The following is a 27,980-nucleotide window of genomic DNA, read 5'->3' on the forward strand; positions in this document are numbered from 1 at the left end:
AAGCTGAAGGATAGCTGAAACTTGGCAAACCAGCTGCCATGTCACCATCCAGCTTTGGCTCAGCACTGGAGTTTGTAAAATAGAAACAGATACCTGTATGAGTGTGGGTTGATTGTGAGAAGTTCATAGTGTTTTTATTTATTTATTTATTTATTTGTTGTTCTTAAGAAGTGGTTTGCTTACAGCCGCACAGGTGAAACCTCTTAGTGGATGTTTATAAAGAATGGTTTTATGTTGCCTTTGCAGCTGTAGATGGATACTTGAAGCAGTTGAACAATGCCTGCCTTGATTTCTATCTCTGTTTTGCTTTGCATATTTCAGAGAAAGGCCAGCAAGCTTGGCAAATCAAGGGAGTTGGCAGGTCTGCAATTTAAGCATCTTGTGAGATATCACCACCTAAGCAACAACTTTGAGGTTGTGTGATAAAGGCAGATCACATCATGTCTATGTTGTGAAAAGACTGTAATATTTCAGGTATGTATTGGCTGAGTGGCCCATTTTCCCTTGTACTGTTTGGCCAGCTGACCTGCAGAATTGTTGCTATAATGGTTAGCTTTGTTTCCCTAGCAATTAGAGAAATCTGTTATTTACTAATTAGAAGTGTAATAGCGTTGGATTTTTTTTTTTTTCCCCTGAGGGATATATTAGCATAGGTTAATTTTGCTCAGTAGCCCTGTGTAGGATTACATAAATCACAGATTATTTAAAATGATTGTGATTTAATGTGACACGATGAGCTTAACAATTGAGCACCTTGAGGGAGCAAGGGAGGCTTTAAATGGTTTGTTTGGCACAAGGAAACCTAACTCTTATCCTTTATTTTTGCTTGTTTGTGATGAGTTTGCTTGGTCTCTCTTCGCAAAATCCCAGTCAGTAGGCCAACACTTAAAATCGTTGAGATCCAGACAAATTGTTTTTGACTTTATGAAATCTCAGCCTGGTGGGGGAAAAAAAGGCTGCTTGAAAATAAGTCCAGGAGTTAACCTCTTTTTTTCCAGTCTGACTTTCTGACAGTCTAGCCAGATGCTAGCATGTACATAGAGGTACTGGAGAAGGCAGAACCCTTCCCAACCCGAACTTGACAGCACGTATAGTGTAACTCATTCATGAGTTCTCCTTATTGTAAATATTGTGTTTGTTGTTTGTTTTTTTCTTAACTCTTCTAAATGCTGTCTCAATTAGAAGCACGCGACTGACTCATTCCTGCATCTGGGCATTGACGTCATTGTGATGCACTTTTAATTTCTAGCATAAATGTTCCAGTCTTTCCAGTAGGGAATCTAAAATGAATACACGATGCCATTTATTACTGATGAGAAGTAAACAAACTAGAAAAATGACATTCATGGGCTTTCCAACTCATTCTCCATTGCATCGAACATATTGGACATCAGAGCCTGTCAACATAGTCATCCGAAAATGTCTCCTTCAGTGTTTCACTCCTAAGAGCCTGAATTATTCATCAGATATTTTACTATATTAGCATATTCTTATGATCACATTGAATTTCATCCCAGTGCATGAAAAAGCAAATTCACTGTTTCTGTTTGCATAAAACCAGATAAATGTATTAATGCTTTATCAGCCACCCTTATAAATCAATCAGAGCAAATCAGAGCAGAAAGAAGTACAAAGTCATGTCAGATCACATAAAATCAAATGTTTGTAATAGCTGAGGTGATATTGAAGCACTAGTGAAAGTTTCTAGTTCCTCAATGAGTGGCATGAAATAACTGATGCCAATATTTTAGAAAGGTGAAGTGATTTATCTTGCAGAATGGGGCGTCTGCAGTCAGATGCCCTCCATTCTTAGGTCCATACATGCCATGCATGTTACAGCACTGTTTCCTCAGAAATAGGAAATGTGTGGGGCAAGATTAAATTCCTTGCTGCAGAACGCAATGAAGATCTAGAGTTCTGATTTATTTATTGCTTGGTGAAAGGGTGAGAGGCTTATTTTCAAATCCTTTTTTTTTTTTTTCCCCTTTGGTGACAAAATAAGTAAATTCTAAAATATTTTTCTGAGCTTATTTCTGAAATAGCACTGTGACAAGGGACATGACAAAAGCGAATTTATTTTCTTGGGGAAAAATTATATTCTGTTGTGTCAAGAGGCAAAAATACACTCATGACTTTTTGAGACCTGATTGAAACTATTGTAATTATAAGACTATTTTCAAGCTTGCAAATAAATTTTGAAGGTTAACATTAGTACGTGCATAACTGTGGAAGATGCCATGGATTTAATTCTGCGTCTATATTAACGTACAAAGTGGAAGTTGGTATGTTGAAGCAAAGCTCTACAGCAGAATCTGTGCAACTCATAGAATTCAAGTGTTAACCTGGGGAGAGAGAAGAAGCTTGTGTTTCCTTGTGCTCATAATGTTTGCTTTCATAAAGCATCATGAAGGTTATTTTCTTATCAGCTTGGAATTGAGAACTCATTCGTATGTGGAAACATTGCAGTACTGCTGAGATTGCTAACTACGTGGCTAAACAGACAGCAGGTGTTTCTGACTGCTTTTATATTCAGGAAGAGGAAAAATGCAATGGACAAAGCTAAATATTTAGGCATGGCTTGAGCCTAGTCCAGGAAACATGTATTGCATCCCAAGTGTATCACAAATAATTGATCATTACTGCATATGCACAGTAGTAGGTCTCTTAAAATTACTGGGATGGTTTCAACATGTGTCAAGTAAGAATCTATCTTAGATACTAGATAGGAAGAAAAGCAATTATTATTTTCTTTTAACTTTTTTCTTTTCCCCATCTGTTTTCTTTATGCTTCAGTTTTAGTTTGAAAAAGATTGAACCACATTTTTCAGGAACTCCCATGATTTCAAATTGCATAGAAAACTTCATTTAAGAAACACTAGTCCACAGGTTTTGAATAAAATGTATGCACTGACTGCAGCTGATGGAAAGATGGCTCAGAGGGTGTCAGTAGATAGAAAATTGGATGCATCAAGTACAAATTTTCCATCACTGTAAGGACCTATGAGTGACTCTTGTCCATCTCTCTGTTCTGTGATCAGTTTTGAAGGATTCTGCAGCTGGGCATATGAATCCCACCCACGAACCTGATAGGATGGTTAAAGTTTGGGCTTTCTGTTTCACAGCTACACAGGAGTTTCCTTAGCTGCTAGCCAACCAGGAATCATGGGCAAGGGCTGTGCATTCCCCCATCCAGAGGCAGCAGGTGAGCTGTGCTAGAACCATTGGCAGGAGCCCTAGCACAGAGAAGCTGTGTAAAACTAAACTGTCCAGTGTTTGCCCAAGGTGAAATCCTTTATGCAACGCAGAGACTTTTTTTGCACTAACTTTGACTAGAAAGAGTGAATAAGCAGCATGGTAATTATAATCTCTGCCTTTTGAAAACTCTTTATCGCTCTCTTGAACCTCAGCAAAAAAAGAATTTTGATATGTATTTTGAAAATACATATATAAGAAGCATTGAAGTATTTTCGCATCTAAGGCAGTGCAATCTGATCTGGAATATTAAAGGAAAAGCTATTTTAAAATTTGATGCATAGAGATGTGTGAGTATTTTTATAACAAGAACATTTATGTATTTCAAATATTCATACTCTTTACATGTGAAATTCAGCATGTATATTTGATTGTTGTTTGGAAGGGTTGTTGTGTTGTTCTGATTACTAATGATTGCATAACAGAAGTGCATGCCTGGAAGTTTTAATGCTGTGTGGTTTCACCTAAGGTTTGCAAATGCAGTTCTCTTAGGAAAAAATATTTTGAAGAAAAAAATAATGGGTTACGCTGTATTTGACACCTTTTTTTCCAATACTCCTACCTAGTTTGAAAGAAAGAAAAAAAAAAAGTAGATTCAGTAATAAAATACTAATTGCTGTTTAACCCTCTGTGCCCTTAGACTTCCTCTGGAGCTTAGGTTTGCACAAATTCTTAAAAACAAACAAAAAAACCCATTTGTTTCTTAAGGCATTTTCATGAGGTTTTGAAGAGCTTTATGCAGGCCATGAATACTATGAGTTGTAGAAGAAGTGCAGAATAGTGCAGAATTGCAAAATTGTGTGGTTCTCTGAATAGGCTACAGTAGATCTCAGACCATTTTGAAGAGAATTAAGTCAGTAGGCAGTACTGAAGCCTTACTTCAAGTAAAAGCATCAGAGCTTTGAGCCCTGTATTGTGAGAATTCTGCCAAGAAGTACAATTCATAAAACAAAACAAAGCAACACCCACCTCCCCACATGCTCTGATTGTGAATATCACCTCCATGACGCATGATGTCATTTGAAGCTCACTGAAAACACGCTCTTCTCAATTCAAAGAATGTTTTTTAGGTTTTTATTCCCCCCCCCCCGCTTTTTTTTTTTTTGCACGTGTGTTTGGAAATCATTAGCTTTGAGTTCTGTCCTGTTCACAGCTGACTTCTAGTTTCCTTGCAGTCTTTCACAGCTTGAACCACTCTACTGCTCTAATCTTTAAAGCAGTGGTTTTCTAGAAGTATGGTTTAAAGGCAGTCATTCAGATTTGATCTTGTGCATGAAGTTCTTCTACTTTCTAGAATTACATATAATAAAGTCTTGGGGGGGGGGGGGGAGGGGGGAGGTTGGGGGGAGGAATAGCTCTAGCAATATCTCTCTTTTAAAATTGTTCCAGTTTGCAAGGTGTAGAAGTGAAGGCAGCAGTACGCGTCCTGCTTCCAAGGACCAGAGCTCTGCCTCAGGATGGGACAATATATTTCTCATATACTCACTTTAAATTGCAATTTTGATATATAACAAGTCAATACATTTTTCTAAGTAGTGTTAAAATAAATATAAATTGCATATAATTTTATGTATAATATATATTATATAGTGTTAAAATGAAATAAATACTGTACTAAAATATTATTGAGAATACAGTTTGATGCATAACATCTATTTAAAATATTCACATGATGTATTGGATTTGAGATTGTACTGAAATAGTTCTTCAGTTTCATTATAACTTCCGTAGGCAGAACTCTGATCTATATAACCAAGTGAGCACTATTTTGGAAGAAAATATTCTAAATATTTTCCCCTTTGTCAATTATAGGGGGAAAAATGGGAATCGTTCCCTTGTGAATCACAGGATGGTATTTATTTCTCAAGTATTCTGGGATTTGTTTTTCTTTAAGCTTAAAACAGAATGTTGGGAGTTTCTCACCTTAACAAAATGCTTGGTTTCTAAAGACTGAGATTTTTGATCCCATGTACTCCGACAGTTTTTCTTGTAGGTTTATTTTTGTCCAAACTGCTATTTTCAGCTCACTCTGTACATGTGCACTAGACTTCTGCAAATCCATAGTGCAAGTTTAGTGGTTTTGAACAAATAATTAGGCTCTGTATTGTTGTAGAATTTCACAAATCATCCTGACATCTTAAGAGCTGAATTCCATCTCTGAAATGCCAAGTTGTTTGGGTTTTGTTTTTCTTTTGTTTTGATTTTTTTCTCCTGTGAGACTCTGGGCTCTTCAGCAACTGAGTGATGCACATGAACCAGGTAGTCTGTTGTTTACCTGTATCTGCACCTGCAGTAGCCTATGGACAACTCTTAGCTACCTCCTTTCCCTGACTATCTGCAGGGCTCTGAATGTCCAAGGAAAGGTGAGCAGAGGCAGCAGTGAGTGCTGCTGTAGATCTGCTCTGTATAGCACATCGCTGCAGCTTGGTCAGATACAAGATCAGATATTGAAGCATTTATAGGTATGTTTCTGGGTTTTGAAGGTCTTGAAATTCAACTAAAACGTCTTTTTTTTTTTTTTTTTTTTTTTTTTTTTCCTCTTTGCTTTACCTTGGCACTTTGGCACTTCACATGCTGCTAATAACAGAAGGCAGTAAGCTGCTAAGAACTGAAGTATGATACTGGTATATTTCCTTGATAAAGGTTTAAAAAGCTTGAATTCCACTTTACACCTCTTTTTCCTTTGTTAGCAAAACAACTAACCTCTTATATCCACAATTTTTTTTTTTTTTTTTTTTTTTTGTGTGTGAAATAGTTGGGGAACTTGCCTAAAACTCCAAACCATGAGAAAGCTTCACTGGACAAATTTAAGTGCAGTACAAGTCATCTGGTGTGTTTATAGTGAAGGTGATAGCTCACAAGTCTAAACTGCAAGTCTAATCCTGGTTCTCACTGAAGGCAAAAATTTCATTACACAATTTATTTATTTTTCATTTGTTAAAAGACCTGGTTGCTGATCTGTTTGACATGTATTAATTGTATTTATGTGATCTGGTGGTTGTGGGGAGAAATATTCTTAAAAGCATCATTATTTTTGTGAGCAAACTTTCTGATTAGAAATCTTTTACAGAAAGATGCATTCTGCTACTTTATATTTTGGGGGAGGAGGAAGGGAAGAATAATTGTGTATTGCACAGGAATAAACTAGAAAGGGAAGACAAGCTCACTAAGAGTATTTAATTTAGTTCAACTGTTTATAACTCTCAGCCATGTAATCCCCAAGCCCATGAAGGTTATATGAATCATTGAAACCCCCTATGTTTCTGACTTAAACTAAGCATGTGTAGGCAATGCTGGAATTTCCTACCTTTTTTTTTTATTTTAGGCCATTTCTTATGGTTACTGTGGGAAAATTTAGCCCTTCATTTTCTTTTGAAACTTTCCAAGCAGTGCGTGATGATTTATCTGTGGTAGTCTGTTCGGTAAAATGTATGCGCAGTTTGGCTGACTTCTCCACTGCTGCTATCTTTGTAGTCCTGAGGAAATTTAAAAGCTAGGGAAGAATATTCTTAACCCAGTGGAACTCTAAATACTATTGTTTATTACATTAGTAAGCAAGGGTCTTTGGAAGATTTTCAGGAAACATATCCTGTAGTTAAAGCTGGTTTTACAAGAGCTGGAAAGGAGGGGTTAGGGAACTGCAAGGCCATTTGATTGTGCTATAAGCTTTAATATCTCCCTGCTCTTATTTCAGATGTTTGAAGTCACACTTTGCTTGCTCATCTAATAGTACACAAAGTGATCATTAATCAAAGTAAATAATGTGGATATAGCAAGAAACATAAGGCCCATAACATAGAGAGGGAGTTGCATTGATTCTGGGGGATTTTGGACAGCAGGGTATTATCATGGCAAAGTAAATGGATAAAGTTTCAGATTCAAGATTAGTTTACAGTTCACCATGCATCACCTGAGCTCTGGGAATTGTATGAAAGTCTGCAGCCTCTGGTAAATGCTGCCATTTCTAAATGTAACTTTAACTCTCTTTCATCTTCACCACAGGCCAAAATCACACATTCACATGGCTACCATTCCTCAGCCTTGGTGGGCTGCCACATGTTAAGCTGCTGGGCTTCAATGCACATGTGAAGGGCTCCCAAGAGAGAGTCTATACAGCCACAACTTGGAAAGGGGATGTTGTCACCTAAGGTATCTACTTTCCAGTTTCACCAGGTGATTGATGGGTTTTATGACACCCTTACAGAGAAGTAATAGTGGAGAATCTGATATTCTAATATGGATGATTTTATGCTTAATATTTTTTATATGATGCATACATTTTATCTGTTGTCTTTGGAAGCCTGCACCAGAACAAGCAATTTGAAGCAGCAAATGTGCTAATTAGCAAGCGATATGTAAATCCATGTGCAGGAATTAAGGCAGGCAGGCTGTGTGCAGAACCAGGGTGTGCACTTCTGTAACAGTCACAGGTGAGAAGGAAGCACTACTAAGCAGGCAAGAGATGTTTGACGTCTGAGCTGAGAGCACTGGCACCTTAACAAAGAAACCCTTTTTTCCCTCAATAGCAGTAGTTCTCACTTAACTGAGGAGAGCCAGAGATGTAAGACAGTTGCTTTAGCACTGGAGGAGGATTTTTTGCATGTGTTTCATGTCAATAAGGTTTTCTCATTTTTTCTTTGCACCTTTGAAAAAAAAATTGAAATTACTGAATTTTATTGCCTAGTTGATGGAGTCAATGGAAAACTAACTGCAGGGTGCTCATCTCTCAAGGATACAGTGATTCATAACTTGGGATAATGGGACATCTTAACTTTCCAGCTCCTAAACTCGAGAGTAGTGAGGAAGTTGGACTACATGGGCTGGCATGAGAGCTGGTTTTGCAGTGAGGGTAGGATGGCGGTGAATGCTGATGGGAGATGATAGGAAAGCTCTGTTTTGCCACATAGTGTGGGAAGCATAATCCCAAATGAGTTTGTGGCAAAATCCATTCTCATACAGTAAGTCAATGATGGACATGAAGGCTTCTGATTTCCAGTTCAGAGTCATATTTACTGAAGCATCCTTCCTTTCTATAATGGTGCCTGGATTGCATGTTTCAGTTACATGAAGACTGATCTAGGAATGCGACAAAGGGAAATGGCTCTTCTGACAATGTAATTCTGCTGGTTTTGCTGGCGCTGTTCTTGTCATGCTGCTTCATACTGTACATCCTGCATCAGGCATTGTTCTGTTTGTCAGCTTGATGATATGTGAAAGGCATACAATGAGCAAAAACACAAGAAGAAGTCTTACACAGGGCAAGAGCGTAGTGTAGATCTTCTGTGGAAAGTGCCTCCCAGTTTCTGGCTGTGAGTGTTTCAGAACGACAGTGTCTGTATTTTCTTTGATGCTTTCATAAAAGTCCTATTTAAGGAGACATGAGATTATGAGGTAACATCTAAAAAGGGGGGAGAAAATAATTGACTACTTAGTGCAATAGAAGAAATTGAGAATTTAAAGTAATTAAAATAATTCCATCCTGGTCAGTCTCTTTGACTAATTTTGTGTATTTCTCACAATCAAACAAACAAACAAACAAAAAAAAACCAATTCTTTCAAATTTTCATGCAATTTTTTTTCCATTATTTTCCTCAAGTTGGTGACTTGAGATCTTTTTCCTGTGGACGTGTCAGTCACATACATGTATAATATACATGCAAGGGCAGCTGTTGGCACTGATTCAGGATAACTGCAAAGCCACAGGGAAAAATGAAAACACTTCCATACATGTACAGGGGAAAAGCAAATTAAACATTACTCCAGTTCCTTTTTTTGTTTTACAGTTACAGTAAATCAGATGTTATTTTTGACAGAAACAGGTAATTATATTTTGAATTCATTTGGGTCTCTTAAAGTCACAGGGAAATCTGGGGCAGAAACAAGTAAAGGCTGTATGTTTCCTAATTCATTGCACAGTGCCTTAGCCACAGAACCACCTCAGTCTAAACATTTCCTTCTTAGGAAGATGCTGCTTTCTGAAGTGCTGCTCCCATGAGTTAATCCATGGAACTGCCTGGCAGCCACAGAGCACTGTAATGCTACCAGGTATTTACTTACTTCAACAGACTTTGCTGGTGATGATAAGTTTCTGTGCAGGCTGAGAAGTGATTGCATGATCTGAGTCAATTGTGCATTGACTTTTTCTATGCGAATGAGGAAGCTTTAACATTCCTTTGGATGGCATCCCTTCCTTCTGGTGTATCAACTGTACCACCCAGCTTGGTGTTGGCAAACTTGCTGAGAGTGCACTCAATCCCACTGTCTATGTCATGGATAAATATATTAATCAGCACTGGTCGAAAGACTGACCCCTAAGGGTCACTCCATCATAGGACACCAAATTGGTCAGACATGATTTGCCCTTGGTGAAGCCATGCTGGCTGTCTCAGATGCCTCCTGGTCTTGCATGTGCCTTAACATTGCTTCCAGGATGATCTGTTCCATGATCTTCGCAGGCACAGACGTGAAGCTCACTGGTCTTCATTTCTACCCTTTTTAGAAATGGGAGTGATGTTTCCCTTTTTCCAGTCACCAGAGTCTTTGCCTTACTGCCATGACTTTTCAAATATGATGGACAGAGGCTTCAAAACTACTTCAGCCCAAATTCAAATGAAGTAGTGCAAAGGCTTCTTTTTCTTGGGGTCTGTTGCACCCTCACTCTGTGCCTCACTGGTTATTTCATGATCTGTTGGCATTATATTTTTGTTGTGTTGAGTTTTAGGGCATTTTTGTTTGGATCATGCTATATCACCTTTGCAGTTCATCCCTAACTGCCTAGAACTGAGTAAGTTCTGGTGATTAAGGCGCAAGGCTGAGAGCTGTGGTATGGGTTGTGTTCTTGCCTTCGAGACTGGCACTGTGCATTGATGAGCAAGATGTTTAATTTCTTTCTGTACTGTTGTTTCCTCCTCTGTAACTGTGAAATAAATCTTGCTTGCAGAAGATTTTGAGAATGCAGATATGTTAACGTTCACTGGCTTGGATCCCTTTGTAGGAAAAACTTTGGAGGGGTTATACAGACATATTAGGAGATTGCAGCTGGGCTGGCTCTGTATTGGGTCCAAAAGGTTTTTTGGCACCAGCCCTGATCTGAATGGGGAGGATGGGCCTGTACAGCTGGAACTGGGTTACAAGCCATGGAAGCTGATCTGCTCCCCTGGGTAGTGCCGATGGGTGGATGGAACACTCTGCCCTTTCCTCATATAAATCTGCAGCTGATGCCCTCCTTCTTGAGCCCCCACATGCACTGAAAATTATTGTGATAGTATGGGTGGTCAGCTGAAAAATCATTGCTTTTGTGTCTGGGATTTGCTATTATGTGTTTGATGCTCTAAAATGCAGCAGCACTGACGATTAAAAATAGTTTCAGCCTTCAGCACATATGCAACTGCAAAAAGGACTGTTCTTTCAGCCAGCAGTTGACAAGTGAAGCCTGTGTCTGGGAGCGCAGCACTATTCACATGCAAATGCTCCTTGTCTTACTGAACTGGTACGCTCAAAGTTGTTGCTGAAGTAGGTGTAGCAAAAAATTTTGGCAAGCCCTGTGTTACATTGGTAGACATTTGAAAACTTTGTATGTAAAAATAATGGTACTGTAAAACGGTATGATAATACACAGAGGAGGAATACCTGGCAACTGATTACTAAATACTGGGCCTGAGAAAATGTCAGTATTAAATCACTAGTAACATAGACTTCCTAGCTGCAATGTACCTACATGGAGTATATGCCTTTGTTTTGAAGAGTACAAACAAGAAGTTAGCAGGAATGGACTGGTGTCATCTCACCATGCACAGAAATAGGATCTGATGTAGCTGCAAGGAGATTGCTTTGGTCCCATGGAAGTCAATGGCAAACTTTCCACTTATTTCAGAGACAGGAGCTCTGAGTGTGAACCACCAATTGCCATTTCCTCCATCTACTTCTCCAATAACTTAAAAGTTTTTTATCCTCAACTGTTGAGTGTATTTGCATGTTGGCAGTGTGATGGTAAAAGAAACTATAGTAGGAGGACAAATAGTAGTAGGTAGGAATTGAATGAATTCTGAGATCAAGGGTGACGTTCATATGCCAGCCTGTCAAATTAATAGTAGAGACAAAAGCTAACACAGAACACTATAGAGCAGATTGTGTTAAGTCATCTGAACTGTTCTGGTTTGCATATGGTGCCATGCAAAGTAACTTTGGAAATGATTTAATTTTCCACTGTGCACACATAAGGTCCTGAAAATAGCACAAATACTTGAGCAGATTTGCTTAAAAATCTGAACATTTTCCTTTCTGTGAGAGCTCCTTTGGTTGTTGTGTTTTAAAATAAATCACGTTTCTATGCATTTTGACTTCCTTGGGCATTATGGGAAATTATAAACTACTTCATATGCAGGGTGACATTTCAGATGTGGGTGTATGGGGCCCTCACATACATTTTGCAGCTATTTGCTTTATCACTTACTTCATCTGTATGTGACCTGTCTCCATCAGTGGAACTTGACATGTTCTGCAAAGTTCTTGCAGGCTCCAGTTTGCTGAGAGGATCTATTTCTTCAGTAAACTGTAAATATGTGGGCGCTATCACTCAGATTCTCAGCAGTAGCTGCTCATGCTATAAACAGTTTGGGGAGCTTTTGATCCCAAACCATTCAGCAATTCTTGCCTGTCTTATGGCAGCTGTAGATTGAACCAGCTACCCAAAACAAGAAGGTCTTTTGGAGATCCCAGAGTCTTAAGCACAAGGTCCGTAGAGGCATTCAAGAGGTGGTTAGAGTCAGAGCTGTTTTAGAGGCTCCAGGCTAGCTGAGGATTTCCTAGACAGGCAAACAGTGATCTCAACCATTTTGGTGGTAGCTTTCTAGCATTGTAAGATACATCTAGTGGGGCATCTGATTCATCTTGCTATGCAGGGCAGAGGAGGCTGGCGAAAGAGCAAAGTGGCCAAAGAGTCGAACTTGCCCTTGAAGATATCAGGTGCCAGAGTTATGCAGCTGAAGATGGCCCTGGCTTGCTTGTGAAGTGCCACGAGACACCTCCCACGTGTGGCTCTGGCAGTAATACAGTAAAATACAGTTGAAAGCAGAGTGAGTCCAGTGCAGACAGTTTTAAAGAGTGCATGGGTCCTATTTTCTTGTTTGCAATGATTATTTGTTCAGTAATGTACTCACAAAACAACCCAAAAATAAAAACAAGCTGCAATGCTTTTTTTTCCCCACCCCTCCACCCCCCAGGAATGCTTTAAAGTGGGGAATTGCCTGAGTAATTTTCTTCTGAGTGGAAGTAATTACCCAGGTTTGTACTTTGTGGCTTCCCTTTTATTAAGGCTTAGGAGCAATACTCTATTTTGAATCCTATTATTCTTTTCATCCGAAACATTAAGTACAGTGTTAGTGAGCCAGCTAAGGGGCATAGGGTTGTTAGCACAATGCAGTTTGCTATCTCTGGGGAGAAAAAAATGATTGACATTTATCAATGGTTAATAAATTCCGTGTCTAAAGTCAATCTGCAACAGCAGCAAAGATTATTTTATAATGTTATTTCCTGGGTGAATGACATTATAGAATTTCCTTGATTATTCATCTTTCTGGTTTTGAAAATATCCAATTTATTTTGGAAGCTGGGTGGTAATGAGCTTGCAGGCAGCTTATCACGTAATTTCCAACTGGCAACAAAGCTGGTCTGCGATCGTATTTTTGCTTCTGATAGTGTTTCTGTTTGTTTTATGCTTTACCAAGCATTAATGTTTAAAACAAAAAAGCAAACAAACAAAAAAATACTTTACAGTAATTGGGAGTCCTGTCTGTGTTCCGCTGAAGGGAAGATGAGTTCAGGGGCATCTTTCTGATCTAAATGCCCTTGAAAAGAACTATGAGTCTCTGTGAAACCTTCATGATGGGAGATAGCAGCGGAGAAGTGGCTGCACAGATGCCACACTTTGACTATATGATGATGAATTCCCACGTGTGTCAAAGGGACCACCATTCTCCTGTACTATATTTCTTTTCACACATTAAATTGATTTAGAAAGCAAGCACCATTACCTCTGCTCCTCTGCGCTGAGGTTCCAGGGCCTGAAGAAATATTTGGTCCATGAAGACTTGTCTCCAGGGGTACAGGGATGTTCCTTCCTGGCCCACAGACTGATAAATCCAATACAGCAAGGAAATTGCTGTGGTTGTACTGAGCCTGCAAAACAGGACATGTGGCTAAAGGTTCCCTCAGCACCTGCAGGTTTCCTACCTGGTACCTGGGGATTTGCAGCTCCTGAGCCTTTGTTGAAGGGAGCTTGCAGTCTGATCATGGCACTTTCCCTGAGAGCAATCCACTCGCTATGGCAGTCAGACATAAGTACAATCAGCATCTAGAAATGAGCATTTTAACATGCATCTCTAGTAGCATCCCCGAATGGGCTGTGCTAAATTAAATGTATTGTTTTGTTGATTTAGCTTTTAATCTTAAAAGCAGGGTTTTCAAATAGTCACGCATCAGAAAATGTATTTTGGAAAGCTTTACACTCAACTGAATAAACATCTAAAACATCATCCAATATTCTCCCAACAAGGCCGTTTAAAATTCAGGTTGTGTTAGTGACTAACAAAGCAATGAATACCCTGAAACAGGACTGAGACTAGATTCTGGTGAGTTAGGGGGATTAATTCCAGCACTCATAGTTGATATAATTCTTTCCTTGTGGAGTTCAAACTTTGCTGCTCCAAAAGAATTAGCAAGCAGACCACAAACTCAGCATGTGTCACACAAGATAAAAACAGACATTAATTGTAAATCGTTCTGGGTACAAAAAATATTAATTTCACAACTTAAGGGAGCTATCATATACTGTACTAATAGCTTCTCCACATTTGTTTCTGAGCTTATGGAGGATGTATAAAGATGACTACCCAGCTATGGTGTTTTCAGGTTGGGTTGTTTTGTTGTTAACTCTGCTCCCTTCTAAAAAATTCTTTACTATGAACAATAAATAGACATTTTGTGTTGGACTTCATACACCTGCCTTTGCTGGTGGTGAGAGGTAGAGCTACAGTGTTTTATCTTTCTGCATTCTGGAGTGAGTACTCTCTTTGCTGCAGCTCCTGCCTGAAGCATGAACATATTGCACCATGAACGTACTTAATTGCTTTTTCATCCTTAGGTTACAGGTGAAAAAAGGTTGATTAATTCACTATGGATTTTTACAGAGATTATTTACATGAAATTACTCACAGGAAGACAGTTATTTTTCCTCTCCCTTACCTCTGGGGCTGTCTGATTTGTCTGGTGAAGGCAGGAGACCAGGGGCTGTGTTGCAGTTTGTAGAGGATAAGGATCTCCTCCGGGATACATCTTTATATGTCTATTTGATGCCTAATTGGTTTATGCTGCTCTGTGGCCAACAATGTATCTGAAGATTTCCTTGATTTACCTTTCTGCTTAGCTACAGAACATTAGGATATACATATGTATGCATATGTAGGCCATTATAAGTTATAGGCTGCTGGTTGCTCTAGAGAGGATGGCGCTTGAGAGCAACTACCCATGTGGGTATATCTGCAGCTGCATAGGTGCACGGCCTACAGAAAGCAGCTGGAGCTGGCCCGGGAATTGTGCCAAGACTACAGCACCTTTTTAGCAGGTTAATGAGAATGTATGTAGTATTTTCTCCTCTGTTTCCTGGTGAGGCAAATAATTTTGAAATAAAAGCAGCGATCTTTCAGTTATAAAGAAGAGATTAAACAGGGAAAATGAGCTTTTATAGAAATCTGTATTTCTGTGTAATAAAACATCTAATCTTATGAAGTGAATTCAATCTCATGAAGTGAATTCAGCCTCATTTTTAATCCCACTAGGCCAGAGGATGATAATGTAAATGAAAACCTGTTCTAGCCATTTCTTCAGGCATTGCACTTCATTAGCCTGTATTTCTTCTCAATTCTACTCTCTGACACCTGTGCAAATTTCAGGTTCTTCCTTTTGGAAATGCTTTGATGTGCTCATCTCTGTGACAAACTGTTTAAAGTCTTGATCTTAATTTAATATTTGTAAATATCCAGAGATAATTTTGTTAATGAAGTCTTTAAAATTCTAAGTGAAGTTCTAGTTTTCTTCATGAAGGAAGTTTTACTCCTGCCGTTATTCTTATTTTGTAATGATATTCCTACTTATTGTCTAGGAATGTTTTATTCCTACAAAGCAGCAAGGAGCTTTTAGGGCTAGGGATGTAATTAAATGAGGATTTTGTATTTCTATGGGAGATGGGGGACTTGTTAAGAGAATAGGAGAGCAACATAAATGAAAAGTTCTTTTCAATGAATGAAGCATTTAATAACAGGGAGGTATGAGAGCAAGCTCCTGCCCAACATCAGATTGAGTTCTCTTGTAAATTGTACACTTACTACACTTTTCTAGATTGAAGACAGGCTTTTCAGTATCCCAGGTTTGGTGTAAGGTAATCAGAATTAACTGAGTGTTACTCATAAAATATATTTGATAATTTTGGAGCTACAGCAATCTGAATTCCCGAGTCTGGAACATGGAAGTGATAGGAATAATTCATTGCGACATTGGAGCCTAATTTGGCATTTCAGGTACATAACATGAGATGCAGTAGCTATAAAAGTCTATTTGAGGCAAGAGGAAGAGATGTATGTAAGAGGAAATGGTTGATATTAAGAGGAAGAAAATATTTCCAGAAGTTCTGCAAAGCTAGGAAGCCACATCCGCCTTGTAGCTAAGAATATTTAGGGTTATTCTGGGAGCCCTGCTGTGGTGCTCAGGGCCCCACTGCAGCCTAGAGGAGACTGAACCCAGAAAAGCACAGATGAGAGAGGAGACATCCACGCTGTCCTCTTTGCCTTCACTGATGTATATTAAAATCTCCAAAGCAGTCTGAAACAGGTTTTCTTTTTGAGTCACACAAAATATTTCTTTGCTATAGTAAAGTTTGCATATATAAAAAATTAAAAAGATTTTTAAGAAATCCAGTAACAGCTGTCCTGGTAATGTGAATGTAATTAAAGTATCGACAGTTTAAAGGTGTTTGTTTTTAACATTGGTCACAGCAGACTAGTCAAAATGTGGCCTCTTTTTGAAAAGCTAAAACAAGCATTTTTTTCAAAGGGGAACTTTAGGAAAATAAAATACTTCTGAAATGTAGAATTTGCTATTGTTTTTAATCAGCTAACAATTGGCAGTATTTATTTTTTCCTAAGGGTCTTTTCCCTAAGTGCTTCTCTTACAAATCAAATAATGTAAATAAACTATTTACATTATCTAAAATTATGTAAAGTAATTCCATTAGTCTAATGTGTTGATTATTCTTCATTTTGAAAAGAAAAATATTTTGCCTCTGGTTGAAATTAACACTCAGCATGCACATCCCAGCTTCTAAAAGGGAGACCTTTAAATCTTAATGCAGGCTCATTCTTTAAATAGGAACTGACTGATCTTCAAAGTGAAAAAGCTGCATCAGGAGGTGTAACAGGGTTCATTAAAGTCCAATTAGAAAATTCATTTTAACACTAGGCGTCCTGTTCCTTTTATCTCCCAAACAAAACAATAAGAATTCCATCACATACAAGTAAATACATATTTTAAATACATTATGTAAATAAATAATGTTTAATTCATCTGCTTGTATAATGATTGATGCCCACTGGGGACTCTGACCAGTCATTAGGTAGGATCAGCTTCACCATAATGCACTGTACCATTGGATATGATTCTTAATTATCCATAGAGGGGAATTTAAGCAAGTGATTTGAGGTAGAGCTTATTTTGAGAACGGTTAGAAAGGATTTATTTTTTTAAGAGTTCATATTTTTTCTGTGTAGTGCAGTGTTGGCATACATGCAAAACCATGACTAAGCACCTTTATGTCAAGGACGTTTAGTTGTTCTTTTAACTCCTTTTGAATGTCTTATTCATTTTAAATTCCAATTATTTTCAGCTGTTGGTTCTCAGCCATGGGAAATAACCCCCTCCTCTCCGTTCCTGATACTACAAAAATTCAAATTTCCACTGGACTGTTTGATTACAGAATATGAGTTTTGTGAGACTCATGGTGATGTGGACATTTACATCATTAGTAGCTTCTTACCTAAAATGCAAGCACTGTTCTTGTCTTTTTTGTACCAATAAATCTGCCAAACATGCAGAGTTTGTTATGCTAGACTTTGTATAGAGTTGGTCCTTTCCCCCAAAGGCTGTCCTTTCCCTGGCTCCCTTTTGTCTTCAGTGCAGCTTTATCTGTACAACATTGTGTAGCATTTCATGAAATTGTGCAAAATTCTTGTTTAGACATTGCATTTTAACTGAATGTAAGTGTTGGGACTTGTGTAGTGGCTCTTTGGAGGGCTGGATTCTGACTGTTCAAACACTGCATTTGGGAAGCCCCATGCTGCACAGCAGATGCTCTGTGCCTGCAAAATTATCTGTTAGAAAATGTTTAGAAAGTGTAAACGATTTCTGTATTTTTTTTAACTATTATTATATTTATCACAATTACATGCAATTGATATAAAAGGGTTTCTGGACTCTTAGAATACAGACAGCAGAATTGTATATTGAGGAAATCATATGGAAGGTAATGTCACATTTTGGTGGGGTACATGCCCATCTCACTGTAAGTCTTGGCAGTACTGGCTTCAGGAGACTTTTAACTCCCAAACTGGTGATGTTCAAATCTTTGTTGGAAGCTGCAGCTGCTCAGTTCTTAACCTTGTGACATGGGGGCATTAGGAACTGTAGAATTTCAGCTGCTCCACAAGAAGTGGTATATTTCCAAGAGTTTTAAATATTATTCACTGACAGTGACCTAGCAGAGGAAACTCCAGCTTTAAGGCTTCATAATTTTAAATATAAATCCCTTTGGAAACTCACATTAGAGGGGAAAGCACTTATAAGAGATATATTTCACAGATGCAATTATGAAAATTATGTTCTAATTTGGAAAAAAAAAAAGTTTGAATACATGCAAAAATCCACAGAAAATCCTTAACATCTAAAAAACAAACAAAAACTAAAACCTAGGCGAGTGGCTCAAATATTATTTGTTGTTACTGCTTACTGTTTTCACAGAATTTTCTCCGAGACTGTCTTGAAAGGCTGTAGTAACTAAATTAAATAAACTACACTTTTCTCTCTTAAGTAGGGTAGGAGCATTGCTATTTTACAGATAAATAATTGAGGCTCAGCAAGTTATATTTTGAAGCCCCTCTGGAAGTTTTGTTATACAGTAGAACTGTGATAGGAGACAAGTCTTTTTTATACTTGATCTTAAAGCTAACAGTGCAAAATGTAGCCTCATAGTTTTTCTAGAAAGAACAGAGTCTATCTTTGAACATTAAATAAGCATTTTGTGAAGGCAGTGGCTTTAAGTGGGGCCCTAGTGTGTGCTTCTTCACACATTTGTAAGCACTCTGCCAATTATTTTGGTGAGCCCTACCTGAGGGGACAGAAATAAACTCACCTATTTTAGTAGAAATGGCTCAGTAACTTAGAGGTACTTTAGACAGTGACAGAATTAGAATTTTGACTATGTACTCTTGGCATAAGTATGCTTGCTCACTCCTAAGCAGTTGGTGTTTCTTCTCTGCATTACTTCATCCTTGAACTTGGCCAGAATGTTTCCTGCTGATAGAAAAGCCACTTCCTTCACTTTGCATATATTAGACTCCACATTATATGATGTCTGCAGCTTGGACAGCGTGTATTCTTCTGTGATACTGAAGAATGGGCAAACCAACATGAAATTTGTTCATCCCAATAATACTATTCATAGATTCAGCTCTCCTTTTGCAGCCTGTGCTGCTGTCACCCAGGATTAAAAGCTGCAGATATGCCAGGGCTGCATTGAGGGTTTTCAGTGACTTGGATGAGGACTGCACTGATGCATCAGAATGCTGTGGGCAATGACTTCTGGGAAGATAAAAATAAAGTACAGCTAATGGACCTGAGTTCCTCTGTTTCCTTTTGGCAGTCATTCATGCTAATGCAAAGTAAGTATAAAGCCTGGCACCAAGAAAAGGTGATACTGATTTATGCTTGCTTTAAGAGATCCTCAAGTCAAGAGGGCTTCCCTGAATTAATTCCTTTTTGAACCAAAGCCTGAAGCTGAAGCCAGACCTTGCAGGACTACAGCTGCCTGCACCACCGCTGTGGCAGAAGGGTGCTGAGTACACAAAGCATCCTTGCCCCAGGGCTTGGGTTCATCTAGGCATGTCAGTGAATCCCCAGGCAGCTCTGTGGGATGGCTTGCACTTTCAGACTAGGGGAGTGCTTTGCTTAATGTGGCCATGAGAATCTCTCTCCTGTGCTTCTCTGGGTCTGCTTGTATGCTGTGCTTCACTGTTGGCTAGAAGGGATGGCATCCTGGTGCAAGGGGATGAGCCTTGCTGAACATGTAAATCCTCCTGAGACCCATCATGTTCATGATGCTGAGAAAAACCAGCATGAAAAAATCAGTGGGGCAAGTAGCATGAATTTTCCCACTTTGACAAACAGGTCAGCAGGATCAAATGAAAAACGGAGGCTGAAGGAAGGTGTGTTTGAGCTTGTTGAGCTGAGATGTGCCCAATATCCTGCTTAGCCCAGACACACTCTCCTATTTTGGATATGACCCTTTTGCTCTTGTGAATCAGTGTGGGGGTGCTGGGCTACATTTCCTGCCCCATCTGCTTTGCCACCATTAAGGATTAAGCTTTCAGATCCACCCTGTACTCATTCTTCTTGGTAATATCCTTCACATCAGTTCTGTAACTAGGGGGTGTGAAGGGTGGCGGTAGTCCTATTTTTTGTTTGTTGTTGTTTTGTCTTTTAAACTTAAATCTAGTATTTCTATTTGAAGTCAGAATATTTGAAATAAACCACTTCAGAATTATAATGACATCTCATTGTATCTATATTAAGATTTAAACCCATTATAATATCTTAAATTTACATTAAAACTAATATTAGATGTTTCCTGTTAACATATAAAGAAAACTACAGCCTGGGAAAGTCTTTTGCTAAAAGCATAAAACTGTGCTTAATTGCAAGCAGTTATAGTTCAGAAGGACAGTTACCATTAATTGTTTCTTAGGAGAAGGTGTAGGTTAGTTGAGGTCTCTCTTAGCTCTTTGGTCTTATAATTAGCAACAATTGGCTCAAGTAACTAATTACAGAGATAATTTGCTTCACATGATGACTCTCATTTAAATGCAAGTCATGTTTGAATGATTTCTTTTGTAGCTGGTGCACCTATTAAAATATTTTTCTGTATTATCAGCTTCTATCCAAAAACAGTTTGGATCAAATTGCAGACAAGATTAATAATTTAGTAAATAGGAATTGTAAAAATTAGGAAAAGGTATAGCTGCTAAACATGGTGTGCTATTAGCATAAAAATAAAATCCAAGTTATTGTAATGGTGCAATTGGTTGTAGCTGTTACCAAACAATCACAATCAATATTTTTCTTTGGGGAAAAACAGAAAAGTTTATACAAGATTAACTTCAGTTACTTGAATGAAAATGTTTTGGCTATAACCAGGTCAAACTTCTAAATACCTCATACTTCCACTTTACATATTATTCTCTCTAACTTTTTCTCTGCTTGAAATACCCAAATTGGGTTTAGCATGGAAAATCAGTCTCGGGAGTGTACTGATGCAACCAGCTTTGTCACCAGTGGATTTGACTCTCTCCTTTCAAAGGACTTGTTCCTCTGTTACAGAAAAGGACCTAGTCTAAAGACACTTGAGCCACTTCTCCGTAGGCCATGCTTGTGCATCAGGAGTGGAGAAGGAACTCCTAAGCTGGTATCTGAGCAGCCCACTTGTACTTAGTCAGTGGAGGAGGGACGTCCTCAAAGTCAAGCTACTCCGTTTTTGTAAAGCAAGTTTGTTTAGAGTGCCTAATTAACTGCATGTGTGTAATATAGGAAAAAAAAAAAAAAAAAAAACATGGAGGAGACAGGATTTTTCCTGAATAATGAAGGTGTCACAGCAAATGAAACAGAGAACGCCTTTCTCTCTACACGATCAAATGGGTTATGACAAAGCACATACTGCTTGCTGTTATCTGGCCTCCTCAGTCATGTCTGACTGCACCCGTAGCCACGTCATAAGTGGCATTGGATTCTGGTCTCTGAAAGCCCCCCTGCTGACAAACCAACAAGTGGAGGATTTTTCTTGTCGAATGTTAGCTGGTACTCAACAGCATTGCTGTCAGCCCCTAAGTAAGCTAATAACCAGGGACTGAGTTTGGGAAGGTCCCTGCATTGCCACTTCCTAAGAGAGTGTTACCAACCAGCCAGTGAACAGCACTCGTCCTGTGTGGGCTTCTGGGTCCAGAGGAAAGTCAGTTGGGAGCTGGAATTGTTAAATTTCTGTCTGTGTTGCACAGAGTAACGAGATGGTTCAAAAAAGGAATGCTGTCTCTTTTTATTTAAGAAATCCATTCCCTTTTTTTCTGCAAAGCATATAGTAATAGTAACAGAAAGCCTCATTAACCTTCCTGTCATTTGAGGAGGAAGCAGTTGACTGCACTAAAGTTATTACAAGTGATATATTGGATTACAAATGGGAATGCTAATTGAAGACAATGTCAGAGGAGGAGTGTCCTAGGGACAGAGTTAATAGTGGTGCTTGCAACTGTCTCATTCTCTGTACAAAGGACAGTAGTAAAAAGGGAAATGACAGGGTAAAGCTGAAAGATGTGCAGAACTGCTGTGGGTTTACTTGTGTTTACTGTACCCTATATCAGATTCAGTTTGTGTGCCACCCAGTTTAATTTCAGAGCAGTGCTAACTTCCATGGGATGGAAATTTAAGTGTGCCGGAGAACATTAGCGCCTGTTTTTTTCTGGCTGTGAAAAAAAGCTTACTTGTTTACTCTTTTCTCTGCCTTTTTTTTTTTTTTTTTTTTCCTATTTTATATCCTAAGAGTGTTCTATAAAATCTACATATCCCAAATTGCCCATGCTGACTTTTTAATGAGGAAACAGCTATGTGTTCATACTTTGGGATTTCAGATTTCGCCAATTGAAACAGCATAACAGATAGAAGTTAGATGGATGGCAAGTTGAAAATGTCCTCTCGTTCTGTGCTGCTCTGAGTTGTTTGGTCTTCATGGAACAAAATGTTGCTCTGTGTTAAAATTGTGCTCTTTTTCATGATAGCCATGTTAGATCAAAACGAGGGTTAATCTTTTGACCTCTTCTGAACATGTGTGTGGGATTAGAACTGTTGGGCTGACTTTTTGTATTTTGTTGTTGTTGCTGTTTGTTTGTTTTTAAGATCGCTGAGCATGCTATTTTTTATGAAGTAGATGCTCTGGAGATACAGTTTATATACAGCCCACTATCATCTTACATGCCAAGAAGCCATGCAAGGGAATGGCTGAATGTCATTTTCTGTAAAATAATAATTGCCCTTCACTTTCGTTAGTAACATCCTGAACTATTGAAACAGGGTTTAAATATTCCTTCCTTCTGCTTTTTTGGGGATCTATTTGTTTTTCTCCATTCCTATAATGGTGACAAATTGCATTCATCAGAGAGACCTGTGCAGGCAGATTGGAGACTAATGATATGAACAGAGGTGGGAAAAAAGAACAATAATTTTAAAAGTTAAAGTTGTTGGTTTGTTGGTTCCCGCTTCTTTTCTATGTAAACAGTTCTGGAGAAAGGGGCAGACAAAGTTTGTCCCCTGCCTCTGGCACTCTCCCTGAAGCCAACGAACAGATCCACACAGAGAAAAAGTTTTTCAGGGTGCTCCAGTGTCTGTGTTGTGGTCAAAATGCAACTGCAGACGACACAGTCATACTTTCAAAGATGAGGATAAATTGAAAAATTATTTTGTTTATGGGATTAGAGCAAAAATGACTTGCAGTTGAAACTTGGATGTATAACCTTCGCAGCTTACTCTTCTCCAGTTACTTCTTTCCAAGATCTGCAATCATTATATTGTCCCCAGTTCTGTCCAACAGTTAATTACATTAGTTCACTGACAAACTATTATTAAACAACTGCAATCTACTTTAATAGCTGGTTTTCTAATTAAATATCTGATGTTTTTATTCTCAGTTCTTGGCTTTAGGCCTCTAGTTTGTTGCTATCCAATGTCCCGCATCTCTTCTGTATTTTTGTTCCTTTCCAGGCATGATTGTGCTGGGAAAGCTTGTTTCTGGATGTGTTGTGGGAGGGTTGAAAATGCCAGATATAAAGCAGTTCCTTCCTGTGGAGGAAGAAACATTATCAGAGGCTGCTATGTGGCAAACCCATCGCTGAGGAGGATGCACTGAAGCAGAAAACTTCATTGCGGGCTCGGCATGCTGGGGACGAGCACTGTTGGTCTTCTTGGTTTACTTACCATGAAGGAAGTTCATGGTTAGGATTCAGATGTTGTACCCTCATGCAAAGAGTACATATTTAAATTAAACAGGATTGTAACTCAATCTTTCTAAAAGAATACTGTGAGGTTGGCACAGGTAGCTTTTCTTCTGAAAGCGGTATAAATATCTGTGAAGATCCTTCCTCAGACCCAGAAAAAATCCTATGGGCTCAAAGTCATAGACTCAGAGTTTTATCTGGAAGGGAGGTCTAGAGAAACTGGGCTTAAAGTAGAAATAAAAACAACAACAAAAAGAAACATGAATTAAATCCTGTTTACATGAATCCTGTTCTACATCTGAATCACAGCAATTTCAAATTTAGTTAATTTTTCAATTTTTTTTTTAAAGACTATTCTGAGTAGTTGTGTAGCAGCTCAACTATAGCACTAAACTCCACCTACAAAGCATAGGAAAATGTATTAATAATGGTACAGAATCTTCAGTGTCCTGACATTATTCCAGTACTGCACTGGCTTTAAACATTTACACATTGCAGGATAACAGCAACTTAATTAAAATCACTAAGTAAATGCAGATTATATTTAATTTAAATATTTATAGAATTTGTTTAAGCTTTCAAATAGATTATATATTGAAGAGCAAAACTGCTAGCATCCAAATGATAATTTTACTTTGGAGCCCAATTAAGAAACTAGTCAGGAATACAGCTAATCAGTCCCTGTTTCTGAGGAAATATTTTATAAAGCTGTATGTACAAAGGGCTTTTTAAAACAGGTGTTCTTGAGTAAAAGGGATAGTTTGGAAAAATTCTGTTACTTCTAATAATATTTTAAAATCTTTTATTCTCTTGCTGTATAAGAGTTGCCATTCTTCCCATTATTCTGAATACAACCATGGAAAAAATACAGAGAACCAAAGAGAGATGAAAAAATACCTTTGAGACAGCATTTTTTCCAATATGGTTCAGCCATGACTAATAGACTGCCAAGGCTTCTTCAGGGACAGGTTCAAATTCTTGGCTTGTCACTCCTGTTTCTTTCAAAGACAGTTGTATTCCTTGCTACACCTTTTCATTTTGGGAGACACTTTCCCTGTTGCATTTATCTTTCATACACCTGAAGGAGATGAGATCCTGCAGGCTGTAGGACTATTTCATGTAACTGTAGATTTCTTTTTGCAAGAATGTTACTACTGTCTGAATAACCTGATACCTATGAAAGCTTTCAGGGATAGGTTTGAACATTCCAAAAATCTGTTTGGAAGTATCTTGCATTTTCCAACAGGACACCAAGAGCTCCTGGGATTGTACATGTTTATTTCATGCAGGTTATTCAATAGTGCATCCTAACTTGCCTTACTGCCTTCCATTGTTTTTTACTTTGTATTAAAAAGTTTGTAAGATCTGCAAGATATTTTCTGGTTTTCCATGGTAATGCTACTACGCATCATGTGATTCTTAAAGAGTGTATTTCCTGTATATTGTACGCTGCTGTTCAAGCTGGAATATAGCATGTGTTTAATTTTTTCTTGGCCTCATTACATTTCATTCCTTGCTTCGCTGCATTATCTGTCTCATTAGTCCATAAATCTGATCTGTTCTAATCACTGTAAATTCTCCGTTTTCCCTAGCTATGTGTCACCAGCAAGACTAGTCACTTTAAAAAGTGCATTCCTGAAAGGTCATTTTATAAAAGTTATAAGAGGAAGCATTGCAAGATGCTGATGCTTAAGGCTGGATGCTTGTTACTTGTCTTAGACCTGAAGCATCTTTTTTAATCCCTTTTCTTTTCATAGGCTGATTTTGATAGTTATCACACGCTGAGATGGTAATCCAGGTGAGTGCCTTCAGCCTCAAATCAGCAGCACAGCAAAATCTTTTGGTGGGATTTTTAATCTCCACACAGTACAAATTACATTGCGTTTTTAGAATTAGAAGGGAGTTGCCAATTTACAGTTTCTTTTGTTGAAAAAAGGGCTTTTCAAAGACAGAGGTGTTGTGGTACTTAAAAGCAGACAGTGATGCAGAGCCAAGAACATGCAGTGGCTGTTCTGTCGTAGGATCCTCTTATGCAAGAACACATTGTCTAATTTCTTTAATGCCTATACAGCTTCTAGAAGCATGATCCTTGTCTGGTGCTGTTTTGAGGCTCTAAGGTCTGCATGAGTGCTTAGGATGCACTGTTGAGTTTTGTTGCTTTATTTTCTTAAACCTTGCTTGCAGTTTTGGAGCAAGAGCTGTTGAGTTTCTCAAACCATCATGCTCTCCCTGGCCTGGGCTTCCAGACTGGACTGGACTGAATTCCCCCTTCCAGACATGCTGTCTTCTGTGATGCATGTAGTGGGTCATGGCTACAATTCATACTTTCAAAAGGAAACTATTCACTGTCTTACATAAGTTATCTGGAGATTCATGAATGAGAAGCACAGGATGAAAGCTAGATACAAGGGTTTAATTTTCTTGAATCCCACCATCCCATTTTGCATTTCTTTCTGATATTTCAGAATGGTATCTGATCATGTAAAAATCGTCAGAGAGAATAAGCAGAGGTGGAAACATGCCAAGTGTCTACTGGATTACTGAAGAGCAATTTCCAAAGCCTTCTGATACTACTGCAGCAAAATTCAACTCTGCTGTTTTATAGAATTTTTAATTGATTAATGTATTTATTTAATTGCATGGGCTTTAGTAGCTTTTTATGACCTTTTGAATTTGTTTCTGTTTATAGGTGACTCAGATTATTTACTTCTCTAGCCCAGGGGTGGGTGCTGCAGCATCATATGTCATGCTATACTGGCTTCAATAGTCCACTGGTGACTGAAAAAGGTAGAAATTCTTCTCACTACATAGAAATATGCTGTTACATTTCCTTCAGCTGATTTGTCACATATGCTACTTTAATTACCAAAGCTAATGCTTAGGAGTCTGAATGTTGAAAACTTTTGTGACGGGTTAAAACTTAGTGGCTAGAGATGGTTTGTTGTGTTTGTAGAGGAGTAATTCACATGAGTGTGAGCTTGCGTCACTTTAACTGAAGGAAGAAATTTATTTGTAAAACAGTCTAAATAAACAAGTAAAGTAGAGTGTAGAATGCTGTGGACTCTCAGTTGTGTTTCTGTGATGAAAGCTGCTTTTATTTGAAGCTGTTAATTGTGGGCAATTTTTGCTTGGTGTTGTGAGGTTCAAATTACCCATAACTACGCTTGATCATAAAACACTAAAACCACAATGAATTCTGAGTAAACCACAGCTGACCAAGTCATCCAGTTAACAGGAGTTTATCTAATGGACTAATTTAATGGTGGTGTTTGAAATTTACTATGTGGAAGCCACAGATTTAGATTTAAAGTGTGAACATAGGTCTTCATTCCCCCCCACAGCCCCTCCATCCCTCCCCACTAAAGATCTTCCAGGCATATTTGAATCTCCTCCCTGGTCCAGGCCCACGCCATCTGCTTGTGCAGAACGCTTCAAAGAGAGCCCACTAAAGACATGTTAGCAAGACCTTGTGTTACATACAGAGGAAATTTTGATTGCTCATGACCTTACAAGGGCCCCAAATCCACTTTGGATCAGCTACAAGAGAGGCTGAACTTCACAGTTTTCTCAGGACTATGTTGCTGCTTTTACATGAACGAAGACTGATGGGAACCTGTGTCTAGGTTGTACAGCATGAGAGTGAGACACTTGCTCCCTGACGCCCTGGCCTCACGTCACCTTGCAACCATACACCAGATGCATAGCCAGCAGCAACAAGCATCCTTCCCTGAGCACAGGTGCTGTCTTTCAAGAAAAAAGTAATTTAGTGTTTGGCACTAAATGCTGGGCAAATGTATTACTGTATGCTCAGATAACAAAAACTGCTCCTCTGGATCCGTGGTGGCTGTCTGACTGTGTTGGCTGTTTTTGGAAAATGCCATCTCCAGCCCACTGCCCCTAATCTGCTTGTGTGGTGTCCAGGCAGCTCCTCCAGATGAGGTGATTCCAAGAGTCATTGGGAAGGTTTACTTGGTTTAAAATGCTTTGTTAGCAAATATTTATTCTGACTTCTTGTATTTTAACTGGTTCCAGTTCTTGTCATTCTCTTATTTTAAATTCATATGTACTCTACCTAAAGTGTTCTCTTCAGCCAAACCAGTGCTGGGTTCATCCAAAAGAGAGTTTACTGTTCATTTATCTCATGTCTTTACAGTCCAAGGTGAATCTCAGGGGACTAATGCTCTGAACCAAGTGGCTCTGGGCTATTCTTTTGGAAAACAGAGGCACTTAAATCTTTGTAAAGAAAATAATTTAGTAATCAGCACAAGAGACCTGTCTCTAACCCATTTGGAAAAATTGCCAGTGTAGTTAGTAATTGCAAACATTTTATCACAATAACACTGATGATGCCTTTCCATTATTGCCAGCATTTCT

At 38.5% G+C, this 27,980-nt stretch overlaps 1 protein-coding gene across 31 annotated transcripts in view; it reads left to right on the forward strand.

The window, feature by feature from the left end:
- Positions 1-27,980, forward strand: part of HTR2C (5-hydroxytryptamine receptor 2C) — a 333,447-nt gene that overhangs the window by 224,486 nt on the left and 80,981 nt on the right. For 4 of the 31 annotated variants that reach the window (XM_038184418.2, XM_038184425.2, XM_038184430.2 and 1 more), the window contains one exon: positions 26,072-26,393. The exons of 22 other annotated variants lie outside the window; for them this stretch is intronic. The gene's annotated coding sequence lies outside the window, so the exon portion shown is untranslated. Of the gene's footprint in view, positions 1-7,259; positions 7,402-18,943; positions 19,236-25,363; positions 25,405-26,071; positions 26,394-27,980 lie in introns of those variants that run through there. 5 more of the 31 variants (XM_038184419.2, XM_072042905.1, XM_038184427.2 and 2 more) reach the window with 3 other exon arrangements.

This window comes from Anas platyrhynchos, chromosome 10 (genome assembly GCF_047663525.1).
Source record: "Anas platyrhynchos isolate ZD024472 breed Pekin duck chromosome 10, IASCAAS_PekinDuck_T2T, whole genome shotgun sequence".
In the NCBI taxonomy this organism is placed as follows: Eukaryota; Metazoa; Chordata; class Aves; order Anseriformes; family Anatidae; genus Anas; species Anas platyrhynchos.